Here is a 14764-nt window from a genome sequence, read left to right on the forward strand (position 1 = left end):
GAAAATGTCCATTATCAAAAAAAACATCCAAAAGGATTTTTTGATAATGGCCTGACTCTACGTTCAGCTGTTTAAATGCCCAGACCACCACTACGTCTAAACTTACACCATATAATCAACCTAAAAAAAGTCTAAGTCCCAAATGTCCAAAACAAGGGCTTTTAGGCAAAGGAGGAGCCAGTCCTTCACCTAAAAGCTGGGTTCTGTAACTGATGTCTGTCAAAAAGAACGCTGGTTACAGAATCCACTCCCCTACAACAATCAGGGCAGGAGGGGGCCCAAGCCCTTCTGCCCCGTGGCACCCCGAACCCCCGACAACATTGGGGCAAGAGGGAGCCCAAGCCCTCCTGCCCCGCAGCACCCCGAACCCCTGACTAAGATCGGAGCAAGAGGAAGCCCAAGCCCTCTTGCCCTGGCGACTGCCCGAACCCCCGATGAAGATCAGGGCAAGAGGGAACCCAAGCCCTCTTGCCCTGGCGATTCCCCAATCCCCCTCCCCTCCCATTACGATAGGGCCCAAGCCCTCCTGGCCTGGCGAAACCCCCTACCACCACCCCCACTAAAATATGGGCAGGAGGGATCCCAGGCCCTCCTGCCCTCGACATCCCCCCACCAACCCCTTGATCCCCCCACCTCCAATCCCCCCTCCTATCTTTAAATCATTGGCCAGATGGACGGGTGCCAAGCCTGTCCGTCCGGCAGGCCAGCCATCCATTGAATGGCTGTCCTTAGGGACTGATTGGCCCAGGCAGCTCAAATCCCGCCCACAGGTGGGGCTTGAGGCGCCTGGGCCAACCAGAATTGGCCCAGTAGCCTTAGGCCCCCTCCTCTGGGCGGGGCCTTAGGCACATGGGCCAACCGGAATTGGCCCAGTAGCCTTAGGCCCCTAAGGAGGGGCCTAAGGCTACTGGGCCAATTCTGGTTTGCTCAGGCACCTCAAGCCCCACCTGTGGGCGGGATTTGAGCTGCCTGGGCCAATCAAGCCCTAAGGCCAGCCATTTAATGGATGGCTGCCCTGCTGGATGGACGGGCTTGGCACCCGTCCATCCGGCCAACGATTTAAAGGTAGGAGGGGGGATTGGGGGTGGGGGGATCGAGGGGTCAGCGGGGTGGTGTGTCGAGGGCAGAAAGGCCTTTTAGTGGGGGTGGGGGTAGGGGTTTCACCGGGCCAGGAGGGCTTGGGCTCCCTCCTGGCCCTATCGTAATGGGAGGGGGGTTGGGGAATCATCGGGGCAAGAGGGCTTGGGCTCTTCGTCGGGGGTTCGGGCAGTTGCCGGGGCAAAAGGGCTTGGGCTCCCTCTTGCCCTGATCTTAGTCTGGGGTTTGGGGTGCTTCGGATCAGGAGGGCTTGGTCTCCCTCTTGCCCCGATGTTGTCGGGGGTTTGGTGTGCCGCAGTGCAGGAGGGCTTGGGCTCCCTTCTGTCCGATCATAATTGCTGGGGGAGGGCTAATCGCTGCAGGAGAGATGGTTCATCTCTCCTGCCGGCGATGGTGATCGCCCACCCCCCTCCGAACCACAGCACTTCGAGGGTGAGACATTAACAAGCCTCAGAGTATTTCCCCAAGCTCATATCCACCAGTACCCATCTCCCTGTGGGATCCGCAGACATCAATTTGAATGTAGCTGAACACTTTCCATTAACTAAGATGGCCATCCCAGCTTTTTCCCCACTGCAGGAGCAAAAAAACAATCCATCCACCCTCTAGCTTTTTTGCTTCCATGGCATTTAAATGGGTCTCTTGTATATAGTATCTATTCGCTTTTTTTTTTTTTTAGGAGTTAAGTGCTTTTTCCCTCTTATTCAGATGATTGAGATCATTGACATTTAGAGAAAATATTTTCAGAATCATTATGCTGTATTAAAAAAGAAATGGAACCACAAGACATATTCCTTAGTTACATTTATACCTGACAACACCCTTTGATCAATAGGCCCAGTAGCCTTAGGCCTCGCCCACAGGAGGGGCCTAAGTCTACTGGGCCTATTCTGGTTGACCCAGGCACCTAAGGCCCACCTGTGGGTGGGGTATGAGCCACCTGGACCAATCAGGCCTTAAGGCCAGCCATTCAACGGATGGCTGACCTGCCGGATGGACGGGCTGGGAACCTGTCCTTCCGGATAATGAATCTAAGGTATGGGGAGAGGGATCAGGGGTGGGGGGTTGAGGGGTCGGTGAGGTCTTGCAGGTCGATGGGTGGGGGCCGATCGTAGGTTCGGGGGGAATTAGTGGCAGGGGTGCATCGAGGGCAGAAGGGCCTGGGTTCCCTCCTGCCTGTATCTTAGTGGGGGTGGGGGGTAGGGGTTTCGTCTGGGCAGGAGGGCTTGGGCTCCCTTCTGCCCAATCATAATCAGTAGGGGGGGGAGGTTTGGGGTGCCGTGGGGCAAGAGGGCTTGGGCTCCCTCTTGCCCCAATCTTAGTCGGGGGTTGGGCAGTTGCTGGGCCAGGAGGGCTTGGGCTCCCTCCTGGCCTGATCGGATTGGCCGGGTGGGGTTTCAGTGGGGCAGGAGGGCTTGAGCTCCCTCCTGCCCTGATCGTTGTCGGTGGGGGGAGGGGTGGTTCGCTGCAGGAGAGATGGCTCATCTCTCTTGCTGCGATAGCCATAGCCAAGTGCTGCCATCTCTCCTGCCGTGATCATTGCTGTAGGGGGTAGGCAGGTTGCTGGGGCAGCTGAGCTGCAACAATCAGCTCAGTGGCCCCTTTTTGGCACTTATACCTGTTTTGACTTGGTCTAAGTCAAAACGTATAAGTGCCGACTAGGCAACCTGCCTAAAATTTTGGTTAAACCTGTTGCATGCCTAAGTCTAGGTCGGCCCACCTCCCGCCCACCACCCACCCTTTCCCCTCCTCTAAAAATGCCTCTTTTCGCTCTATCCAAGTACCCATTTAGGCCACTTTTGAGACTTTTTTTTATTATGAGCCCCAAAGAGTCTTTTAATAGTTGTACTAGACATGAAATCAAAACAAACATTTATCAGGACTTCCAGTTCAGCTCAGATCTGAGAAGGCCGCCTAGATAAGTAGCTCTTGTGCTGCTCCTCTGTATTATGTCCTGCATTCTGCTTACAGCAGGTTTTTGTGGATGGCAACAACATAAGTGAGTTCTGTAAGATGTCAAAATCTAAACAAAACAAAATTGATATGGTTTTCCTTTTTGCTGGCAGATCCAAAAGTCCCAAGCAAGACTTGCCAACACCTTTCATAATGGCAACGCTGAGGGAGATTTCTGAACCCCTTAATCCCATCCTATTAGTGTTTTTTAAATGCTGACATTATACCCAGATATTCATTGTTGGGCCATGTATGGTGAAAGGCCAGTATTCTCCCCAGAAATTTTTTCCAGCCGGGTGGCATGAAAAAGTAGCCAGGTGGGGCAGGACAGGGAAATTTGGTGGCAGGGAAAATTATATGTACACTATTTTTATTAGTTAATTATTATTAATTATTTTCCAGTGCTCAATATGACTTCCTTTTTTGACACTTAGGCAGTGTTCCAGTAGCATTTAAGCCACCCTTGAAAAAAAGTAATGCAGATCCTCTTATTCTGAATAACTACTGGCAAGTACCAAGCCTTCCATTTCTTTCAAAACTACCGTACTTGAGAGAATGGTATTCAACCAACTTCAAACTCATGTTGAATCAGTTAATGCTTTGCATCCCCGGCAATCTGTTTTTTGTTTAAGATATAGCACAGAGACAGTAGTTCCTGCCTTAGGGCTCCTTATACAAAGCTGTGATAGCAATTCTGCCACAGCAAATGCACTGAAGTCTATGGGAATTGAATGGACTTTGGTGCATTTGCCATGGGAGAATCGCTACTGTGGCTTTGTAAAAGGGGCCCTTACTGATTGAACTCCATAGTCACCTAGACCAGTGTTTCTCAACTTCTTCAAGCCAAGTACCCCCTAAGTCTAACAAATACCAACCGACCACCCCAGTCCAAACTCCGCTCCTGACCCAACCCCAATTATAATAGTACTAATTGTAATGCAATTTCTTCCATTCATTTTTCATGTACACACTATATAATCTTATGAAGTCATAATGGTAACCACAAAATTTTTAAAAAAACAAAACCACAAAGCACACTGTAAGCAAAGAAAATGTTAATTATCATTTATATTTGTTTTATTTTTCAAAGAGGTCAAGGCAGATGACTTTAAAATATGCAATGTCACCTCAGTAACAACTATAGAAAAACAGATAAATATACCCCCTCTTTTATAAAACTGCGATAGCAGTTTCTAGCGTGGGGAGCCGCTGAATGGCCCGTGCTGCTCCCAACGCTCATAGGAACTCAATGAGCATCGGGAACAACACAGGACATTCAGCGCGGCTCCCCATGCTAGAAACTGCTATCGCAGTTTCGTAAAAGGAGGCCATAGTGCAAAACATAGACAGCAGATTATAAATTCTCAAAACGGACACATTTCAATCACTAAACTGAAAATATAATTTTTCCTACCTTTGTTGTCTGGTGATTTAATTAGTTTCTGGTTGGATTTCCTTCTGACTGTGCATCCAACATTTCTTTCTTTCTGCCCCTGTATGCTTCCTCTCCGCTGGACCTCATTTCCTTCCCCAACCAACATCTCTCTCTGTCCCTCCATAAGTCCAACTTTTCTTCCTCTCTCCTCCACCCCTATTGGTGACATATCTCCCTCTCTCTCTTCCTCCTCTGTTATAATCTTGCATCTCTCTGTTCTTCCTTAGGGTCTCTCCCCCTCTGTCTCTTCTGTCTGCACCTCCCATAGTCCAGCATCTTCCTCCTGTCTTTCCCCTTTGGTCTAGGTCTCTCTCTCTTTCTTCTGCTTACAACCCCCCACCAGCATTTGTTCTCCTTTCTTTCAGGTCTTTCTCTGCCTCTCTGCCTCTCTCATTTGTTCCTCCCTTCCTCCCTTCGTAGTTCAGAATCTTTCCATCTCTCTGCAGTCTCTTTTTCTCTCTTTCCTCTTTATACCCCCAAGCCTAACATCTGCCCCCCTCTTTTTTGCCTCCCCTTTGTTTCAGGTTACTCCCTCTCTCTATCTTCCTTCTGCTAACATTTTGAATCCTCCCACTTTTGTTCCAGGTCTTTCTGTTTCTCATACTCTTTGTCTTCCCCCTCCTCAGGGCCTGGCATCTCTCTCTCTCCTTGGTTCAGGGTGTTTCCCCTCTCTGCAGTCTCTTTCTTTCCCTCTACACCCCATCTAGTCCAGGATCTTCCCTGTCTTCCCCCTCCATTTTGGTTCAAGTCTGCTTTCCTGCCCCTCTTCCAGATCCATTTCTGTTCCCCCCACCCCATATCCAGATCCAGCGTCTCTATGACATCCTCATCCTGCTGGGACCCTCGTGATGGACACAGTCTTACTCCAATGGGTGGGGCCTTACCTCTGCTGCTTCCCATACCCAACGAAAGTGGTTGTCTTCCACACTGTGACCGCCACTTGTCAAGGACCAACTGGCGGGAGCCAAACAGACCCCAAAGCAGGTCCCTTGGTTGTGCTGCAAAGGGAGTGTGGGAGAGACGCCCTGAGGGAAGGGAACGCAGCATAAAAGAAAATGCCATCACAGAACTTTTTTTTGTCAAAATGTTACTTACTCCTGTGGGGGAAGCATGTCATTGGAGGAAGACAGCTGGGAGCTCACCTAAATTAGCCAGGTGGAGCACCTGGCTAAAAGATGCTAAGGAGAACATTGGCAAACACATTGACTATCCAGGATTAATTGTCTTGCTGACAGCCCCCAGAGATTATGCAGATCCTGGTCAATATTCAGCCAGAGCCCAGCCAGCATCACATAAAATTTTAAATCCTTTTTTGAGCCTTCTGAGTCTCCTCCCACCCCTGAAATATGTTCCTCCTTCCATTCCCCCTCCCCTTAACCCGTGACAATAAGTATTTCCCACCCACCTCTGGAAAATCCCCCCCCCCAAGTCCCCTCAGTCTCAATAAGTACTGATAGAGAACTGCTCAGGAGAGGAAAATTTTATTGAAGTAGCTTACATAGTGGAGATTGCATTCAAACTTGGGAAAAGGTAAATTTGGGGTAATTTCATTCCGCCCGATAGTCAGTGCTATTTAATTGGCTAGGAATGGTTCCTGGCTGATTAAATAATTGTTTGGTCGGCTAAGCACTAATATTCAGTAGGAGACAGCCATCAATCTCTGCTGAATATTAGTGCTTTAGTAGCTAAAACTTAGCTATATTGTGTGATAGCCACTGATTTTAAGCACTGACCAAGTTTAGTGGTCAAATTGGCTGCCCCAAATAGCTGATCTATCTTTGGTTGCTATAATTTAACTGGCCAGCACTTAAAATCAACTTAGCCAGCTAAGCCTAAGCTGGCCAAAAATAGAACGGATATTCACCGGAAACGGCCAGACATTGAATATCCAGGCACAGGCTAACTGCGACAGTTAGAAGCCCTCCCTCCCATGGTCTCAAGATTGGCCCCATGTCTTTTTTTAAAATTACTCTGCTTATTTAGCAAAATCAGTTTAGACAATAGTTTCGCCTTTAAAGTTGCTTATTTAAATAGGTCCCAATATTCATCCTATGAAAGGCTGTATCTGGCCACCAGCACTGAATTTCTGGTTTAAAGTTCACTGCTGCAGACTTAACTGGCCAGACCGATAATCAGCGGCTGGCTAAGGCCTAATGGTGAAGGTTAAACCTGCTTCTTAGGTGGGTCTATCTGGTCGCATGCCTTACCTGGCTAGTTACTAAATATCAGCTTGGCTGGCTATGTTGCGAGACATAGCCAGTTACTCGGCTAGCTGGTGATCTAGATATTCAGCAGAAGATATCCAGCTATGTCCTGCTGAATATTGGCAGATAGCCAGTTAAGTTTCACTGAATATCAGCTGGATAGTGTTTTAAAGTCTAATTTAATATTTTAGAACACATGTACCAGTGGAGGAAAGCCAATGTTAATTCCCTCCCTCTCCACACCCCAAGGCTGAGCTTTGATTTATAGGCTCTTCAACTAATTAGAAGGCGGATACTGTAGGTTGAGGTAGACTTGGTTTTGTTTGTTTTTCAAAAAGTGCTGTGCCTGATTTATTTTAAGAAAAGAGTTATTTACATTCTAATTTTATATTGCTGGGATATCCATTGCCCCCACATGGAATATTGCCTCCAACACTGGTCGCCCTACATGAAAAAGGACAAAGTACTACTCAAAAGGGTCCAGAGAAGAGCGACAAAAATGGTTAAGGGACTGGGGGAGTTGCCATACAACGAGAGGCTTGAGAAACTTGGCCTCTTCTCTCTTGAGAAGGGAAGACTGAGAGGGGACATGATTGAAACATTCAAGATATTGAAGGGAATTGACTTAGTAGAGAGACTGCGCCAAAAGACGTATAAGAGACTGGAAGCCCTGAATATGTATACCTTAGAGGAAAGGAGGGATGGGGGAGATATGATTCAGACGTTCAAATACTTGAAAGGTATTAACGTAGAATAAAATCTTTTCCAGAGAAAGGAAAATGGTAAAACCAGAGGACATAATTTGAAGGGTGGGAGACTCAAGAGCAATGTAAGGAAATTCTTTATGGAGAGGGTGGTGGATACCTGGAATGCACTCCCAAGAGAGGTAGTGGAGAGGAAAATGGTGACGGAGTTCAAAAAAGCGTGGGATGAACACAGAGGATCTAGAATCAGAAAATAAAAGTAAATATTGAAGAACTAAGGCCAGTACTGGACAGACTTGCACGGTTTGTGTCTGTATATGGCTGTTTGGGGGAGGATGGGCTGGAGAGGGCTTCAATAGCTGGGAGGGTGTAGATGGAATGGAGTGAGTTTTGATAGAGACTTCAGTAGTTGGAACCTAAGAACAGTACCGGGCAGAGCTTTAGATTCTTGCCCAGAAATAGCTAAGGAGAAGAAGAAAAAAAACAACCCAACAAACTTTTAGATTGAATCAGGTTGGGCAGCCTAGATGGACCATTTGGGTCTTTATCTGCCGTCATCTACTATGTTACATGTTACTATGTTTACCTTCTCCAAGGTGAAGAGAACGAGAGGGCACTCACTGCGCTAAAAACCACTATTGCAGTTTAGTAAAAGGGGACCATATTGTAAAATATAGACAGCAGATATAAATTCAGACACATTTTGATCACTAAATTTAAAATAAAATCATTTTTCCTACCTTGTCTGGTGATTTCATGAGTCTGGTTGCACTTTCTTCTTCTGATTGTGCATCCAATCTTTCTTTCAGCCTGTATGCTTCCTCTCCTCCCAGGGCCGCCATCAGGGCAGTACTACCAGTCCTGCATTCAGGGGCCCGGAGCTGACATGGGGCCCGGGCTCCCCAGTGTTCTTCCCAGCGCTTTTCAGCCGGGTGCAACGCCCAGCAAATTTAGATGCCCGCCCGGCTGTCATCTGCCGAATCCTGCTGCCGCCACTGCTTAATGCACAGCCTGAAGAGCTGCCGAAAAACCCGCCAGCCTTTAAACAAAAAAACCCCCCAGCAAGCGACTCGAACTCGGCTTCCCTCCGAAACCAGAAGTTACGTCGGGGGGGGGGGGGGGGGTAGAGAAGAGAAGCTGGCACGGACCATTAGAGCCCTGGAGCATGCGGGAGATAGGCCAGCCACGGAGTGAAGCTTACTTGCTCTTGCTTACTTCGGGCCTTTCTCGCTGCCGGGTCCTGCCTACTTTCTGTTTCCATGAAGGCATGACCCGGCAATGAGAAAGGCCCGAAGTAAGCAAGAGCAGCAAGTTGTAAACTTCGCTCTGTCGCTGCCCTTTGGGAGATAGGTCAGCAACCAAGGGAAACTTGCAACTTGCCTTTGTCTGTAGCGAATCTGTTGAGTGTGTGAGACGGGGGGAATGGGAGGAGTAATGCTGCTGCACCCAATTAGGGGGGAGGGGGAAGAGAAATGCTGCTTCTGCTGTACCCAATTGGGGGAGGGAAGAGAAATGCTGATGATACTGCTGTACCCAGTGGGGGGAGGGGAAAGAGAAATACTGCTGCACCCATTTGGGGAGAGAGAGGGAAGGAGGGAGAAGGAAGATCAGGAAAAGGAGGAAAGAGATGCAAAGACCATGGGAGGGAGGGAAATGAGATACCATACCATGGAGTGGAAGAGAGAGATGTCAGGGCATATGGGGGGGAAGCAGGGCCAGATTAAAGGATAGGCCCAGTAGGCACAGGCATAGGGCCTGAAATACTCAGGGGGGGCCTGCCAGTGCTGTGCTTTGGGGCCCCACCCTTGCTGGATTTGCTGTTAGCAGCAGCAGCCTCATCATCATCCCGGGCGACCCCCAACCCAATCCGACCCTCCTATCTCTCCCTCCTTCCCTCATCAGTGACGTGCCAGAGGGAATCACAGCAGGAGAAAGCCCTGAAGCAGCCTGCTTAGAGTAGAGCAGTGCTGTTTAGAGTCTCGTGATGGGAGGGAGGGAGAGATAGGAGGGTTGTGGGAGGGGGAGAGTAGCAGTCTGCCCCGGGTGTTCGAGCTGGCGTCATGAACTTCTTCGGCTAGCATCAGCATTTACAATTCACTGCTGTTGCCAGCTTCAGGCCTTCCTCTCTGCCGGGTCCTGCCTACTTCTGTTTCCATGAATGCAGGACCCGACAGAGAAGAAGACCCGAAGCTGGCAACAGCAGCGAATTGTGAATGCTGCTGCCTGAAGAAGTTCATGACGCCAGGTCATGGGTGACAGAAGGAGGAAAGGGAGCAGAGGGGGAGAGACTTGCTGCACCCAACTGGAGGGAGAAAGAAGATGAGGGAGGGAATGAAACGAGATGCCAGGGATTGGAGGGAAGGGAGGGAGGAAGAGATGCCAGGGCATGGAGGGAAGGAGGAAAGTATGCCAGACCAAGGGAAAAGGAAGGAGGAGATGTCAGAGCATGGAGGGGGAGGGAGAGATGGAAGAAAAGGAAAGGAGTGAGATGCTAGAGAATCAGAGAAGGGAAGATACCAGACTGTGGGGTGCGAAGGAAAGAAAGGAGAAGAGAGAGTTGCCAGAGCACAGGGGAAAGGGTGGTGACAGAGAGAGAAAAATGGAGAGGTGGCAGAGCTGAAATCAATCATGTACAAAGGAGAAGAGAAGAGGCACAGGATAGACAGTTTATTTAAGGAGCATAAAAAGAGGGAAGATGCCATATGGAACGGGGAGAGGGCGGACAGTGGATGGAAGGGGCTGATGCTGTATGGAAGACAGAGAGGACAGAAGCTGGCTAGAAAGAAGAGTGAAGACAAGATGATTAAAGCAAAAACGACAAAAAGTAGAAAAAATTGTTTTGTTGCTTTACATAGAATCAAGTAGTATTGTATCTATTGATTAAAGTTTATAAATAGGAAATGGAAATAAGGCAGTTTTTTGGGGATTAAACCCCTTTCCTCAGGTCAGGACAGGATACCATAACAGCAGGGGTGCCCAAATGGTCGAGCGCGATCGACCAGTAGATCGCAAAGGCAATGTGAGTCGATCGCGTTGCCTTGGCAATCTTTTTCTTCCTGCCTCCCTTAGCCAGGCCTGGCGCGTAGATGCGCCGGACTCACAAGACTTCACTTCTGACGTCAATTCTGACGTCAGAGAGGAAGTTCTGGGCCAGCCAATCGCTGCCTGGCTGGCCTGGAACTTCCTCTCCGTCGTTAGAATTGACATCAGAGGTGAAGTCTTGTGAGTCTGGCGCTTGTACATTCCTGGCCTGGCTCGTGGAAGCAGGGAGAAATCGGCATGGTGGCTTAGGGGGTAGGGGAAGTGGAGAAATTGGTGTGATGGCTTGGGGGGCAGGGGGAGAGAGAAAGAGAGACAGAAAGAAAAGGGGAGGGGCAGAAAGAAAAAAATATTGGATTTATAGTCAGAAGAAGGAAGTGCAAACAGAGACTCATGAAATCACCTGACAAAAAGGTAGGAAAAATGATTTTATTTTCAGTTTAGTGATCAAAATGTGTCTGTTTAGAGAATTTATATCTGCAATAGCGGTTTTTAGCGCAGGGAGCCTATGAGAATCGAGAGCAGCACAGGGCATTCAGTGCAGCTCCCTGCTCTAAAAACTGCTATTGCGATTTAGTAAAAAGGGAGGGGTATATTTGTCTATTTTTGTATAGTTGTTCCGGAGGTGACATTGCATAGAATCGTCTGACTTGACCTCTTTGAAAACCTGCGGAATATAAATGATAATTAATATTTTCTCTGCATACAGTGTGCTTTGTGGGTTTTTTTTTAATTTTATTGTTGGTAGATCATTTTGACTTAGTCATTTTAAAAGTAGCTCGCAAGCCCAAAAAGTGTGGGCACCCTTGCTGTAGAGCCATTTCTTGTATGACTGGATGAGCTATATTTATCTTTTTTTTTAGTTGTTTAAATTCATGCAGAAATAAATGGCTAGACTGAACCTAATGACTTCATTAACGCCTGTCCCTTTTTTTAACTTCTATACCATTTGAAAGAGGGCAAATACTTCTTAAATTTAGTAAAAATATTCTGGCACAAGTGTCAAACCTTAAAAAAGGAAGTCATATTGAGCATTGGAAAATAATAATAATAATTAACTAATAAAAATAGGGCTCCTTTTACTAAGTTACGATAGTGGCTTTAGTGTATGCCATGTGCGCTAAATGCTAACGCCAGCATTGAGCTGGTGTTATTTTTCCCATGTAGAGCAGGGGTTTGTGCGCGCTAGACATATGTTAGTTTAGAATAGATAGGTATAGATTAGTTTAGTTTAGGTTAGGTTAGGGCCCTGCTGAAAGAGTCCACCTTGACGTGGTTGCAGGCTTACAAATCTTTTGGTCAAAGAGTGCGGTGACAGAGAAAAGTATGTGTGTATTCGGCCCATGGAAGAAGGGGGGGTTGGGGGGAAGGGGTGCGTGGGGGGCCCAATAGGATTGCTCAGTAAGGGGCCCAAAAATTTCTGATGGCAGCCCTGTCACCTCCACACCTCATTCCCTCTCCCAACTTTTTCTTCCTCTCTCCCTGACCTTTCTTTCTTTCTCTCTTCATGCCACCTTTCTTTTTTTCTGTTTCTCTTCTTTCTTTCTGTCTCCTTGCCTGCCCCCTTTATTTCTTTCTCCCTGCCCTTCTTCAAGCCACTGCCACTGCCACTGCCATCGGGGAACAGGACCCAAACTGCTACCAATGGTAACAGGCCCCAAAGCCAACACCGCCCCATGCTCTCCCTGCTTCGGGCCGACCAGCATTCCTCTCCCCGATGTCAATTCTGCCGTCGGAGAGGAAGTTCCATCCAGCCAGGCAGCGATTGGCTGGCCCGAACTTCCTCTCCGACGGTAGAATTGACGTTGGGGAGAGGAAGACTGATCGGCCCAATAGATCGCCAAGGCAAAGTGAGTCCTGGGTGATCGACTCACTTTGCCTTGGCGAGCTACCCGTCGATCACGATCGACCTATTGGGAACCCTTGCCCTACAGGATATCACTACCATGACTCCATATGCCCTCAAAATGAAGAACCAATATGCAGCCCTGGAAGTGGAGGGTGTGAGAATAGGGTTCCACTGTTCCCGCTAAGCTGCGCTGGGGTGCGCTGGCGCACAAAATATTACCTCGCAGCGCACAAGTTTCTCGTCACAGCGCACACAGTGTAGAGCACAGTTCTTCAACCGCCGGTCCGCAAACAAAATCTTGCCGGTCCGCGAAGGATTCGGTCCCCGCCGCAACGAAAGGCCGGCGTCAGCTGACTTGCAACTTCCTGTTGTAGTCGCTGTGCCGGGACTCCTGCCTTCGCCGGGACTCCTGCCTTCCACCGCGTTTGCCTCCTGCCTTGTCTCCGCACCTCCAGACCAGCAGCTGTGTATGCTTTTAACTTCGGCACAGAGCTGCCCCTAATCAATAGTTTAGCGCGGTTTCATAAGGCAGCCTCGGGGCCTTTGCTAGGCCGGCCCACATCGCATCATCGAAGCGGGCCGGCTATCAAAGGCCCCGAGGCTGCCTCATGAAATCGCGCTAAACTATTGATTAGGGGCAGCTCTGTGCCGAAGTTAAAAGCATACAGAGCTGCCGCTGCTGGTCTGAACTCTTGGGCCGCTGAAGGAGGGCAAAAAGCAGCTGTCCTGGAGGTTTCCCTTCCTCTCGCCTTTACAGGTTCCTTTTTTCCACCTTTTTTTTTTTTCCTTCAAACGGCAACGGGCCCCAGCATCGACATCAATCAAGTAAGTTCCACTGTCAATCAAGCGGTTCTGCTCGGCCAAAGCTTCCCCTGTGACATGAGCCACCCTCAGGGGAAAGAAAGTGACCCACAAAGGTGAGGGGAAGGGGGGCAGATGATGGAAGTTGGGGGGGGGGAGAGAGAGAGAGAAGGGGCAGATGATGGAATGGAGGAGATGAGAGAGAGAGAGAAGGGGACAGATGATGGAAGTGAGAAGAAGGGAGAGAGAGCAGAAGGCAGATGGATGTCAGTTGAGAAGGGAGAGCAGATGCTGAATGGAAGTGGGGAAAGAACACATACTGGATGGAAGGAGGAGATAAATAAAGGGGGAAGAAAATAGTAAGATAATGGAGGGGTGAGGGAAAGGGGTGACAAGCTGTGTGTAGACACAGTGAAAAGAGGGAAACGGGACTAAATAGTAAGAAAGAATTTAATTTAGATGGAGGCAGAAAATAGAGAAGGAAGACCAGAGAAGAAAAGGGAAGAGAGAGCAGAGAATGATCAGATCTGAGTGGAGGAAATGAGAAGAGAGATATGCTAAAAACCACAGGGGGGAGGGAAGGATAGAGATGCAGTTATTTTGAAGCTACACTGTTAAGTTAATATGCTGTTGGTAGAGTTGCAGTGGCATCCTAAACATATTTCTGGCAAGCCAACTGTATATGGTGACATTATTAGAAGATGACTGTGTGAAACTTTAGGGAACTTGGATGCCAATCAGTTTTTGGAAGCCAAAGGAAAACATACATTTTTTGTATGCTATACTGTATGTTTGGCTCGTTTCTACTTCAGTTTTGTTCTTGCCTTTTCGTTTTGTCTTCCTTCCACCATCTCTTATCTGCCTTCCTTATCATCCTTTTCAATGTGATTTGGCAGCTCCTGTCAATCATAGGCTGGCTGTGCAAGATTGCTAATTCTAGATGCCTGGGTGACCTAATGCCTGTGCATGTGATTTTCTGTTTTTGTGTTTAAAACATTTTGCTGAAAGCACAACAGTGCAAAAGAGTAAAACAGATTTTATGCTGTTTATTCTAGGAATAAGCAGTGGGCTTTCCTAAGTCCATCTTAATAATGTCATGCAGATTTTTTAAGGAAATTATCCAAATCTTTTTTTAATTACATGTTGAATGAAAAATATTTTCCCAGGTTTGTTTTAAATCTACTACTTAAAAGCTTTATTGCATGCCCCTTTACTCCTAGTATATATTTATTTTTATTTTTTATTTTTTAGTATATATATATTTATCTTTTGGCATGGCCCATCAGTTATAGCATTTGCTACATGATGGGCCATGCCAAAAGATAAATGTAGCATTTGCTACATGAATTGATTTTTTGTCACGTATGGTTAAGGGGCTGGAGGAGTTGCCGTACAGCGAAAGATTAGAGAAACTGGGCCTCTTCTCCCTTGAGCAGAGGAGATTGAGAGGGGACATGATAGAAACATTCAAGGTACTGAAGGGAATAGACTTAGTAGCTAAGGCAGGGAGAACGAGAGGGCACTCTCTAAAGTTGAAAGGGGATAGATTCCATACAAACGTAAGGAAGTTCTGTGGTAGAAAGCAACATATTTATTTGGCTCATAACTTGCTGGCGCCCGATATTTTTAGCTCACAGTGAAAAAAGTTTGCTCACAACACCCGCCCGCTTAGAGGGAACAC

At 47.8% G+C, this 14764-nt stretch overlaps 1 protein-coding gene across 1 annotated transcript in view; it reads right to left on the minus strand.

Annotated features, from left to right (window-relative positions):
* The window catches only part of DHRS7C (dehydrogenase/reductase 7C), a 151631-nt gene that overhangs the window by 92833 nt on the left and 44034 nt on the right, over positions 1–14764 (minus strand). The gene's annotated exons all lie outside the window — the stretch shown is intronic.

The sequence above is a fragment of the Geotrypetes seraphini genome, chromosome 9 (genome assembly GCF_902459505.1).
Source record: "Geotrypetes seraphini chromosome 9, aGeoSer1.1, whole genome shotgun sequence".
In the NCBI taxonomy this organism is placed as follows: domain Eukaryota; kingdom Metazoa; phylum Chordata; class Amphibia; order Gymnophiona; family Dermophiidae; genus Geotrypetes; species Geotrypetes seraphini.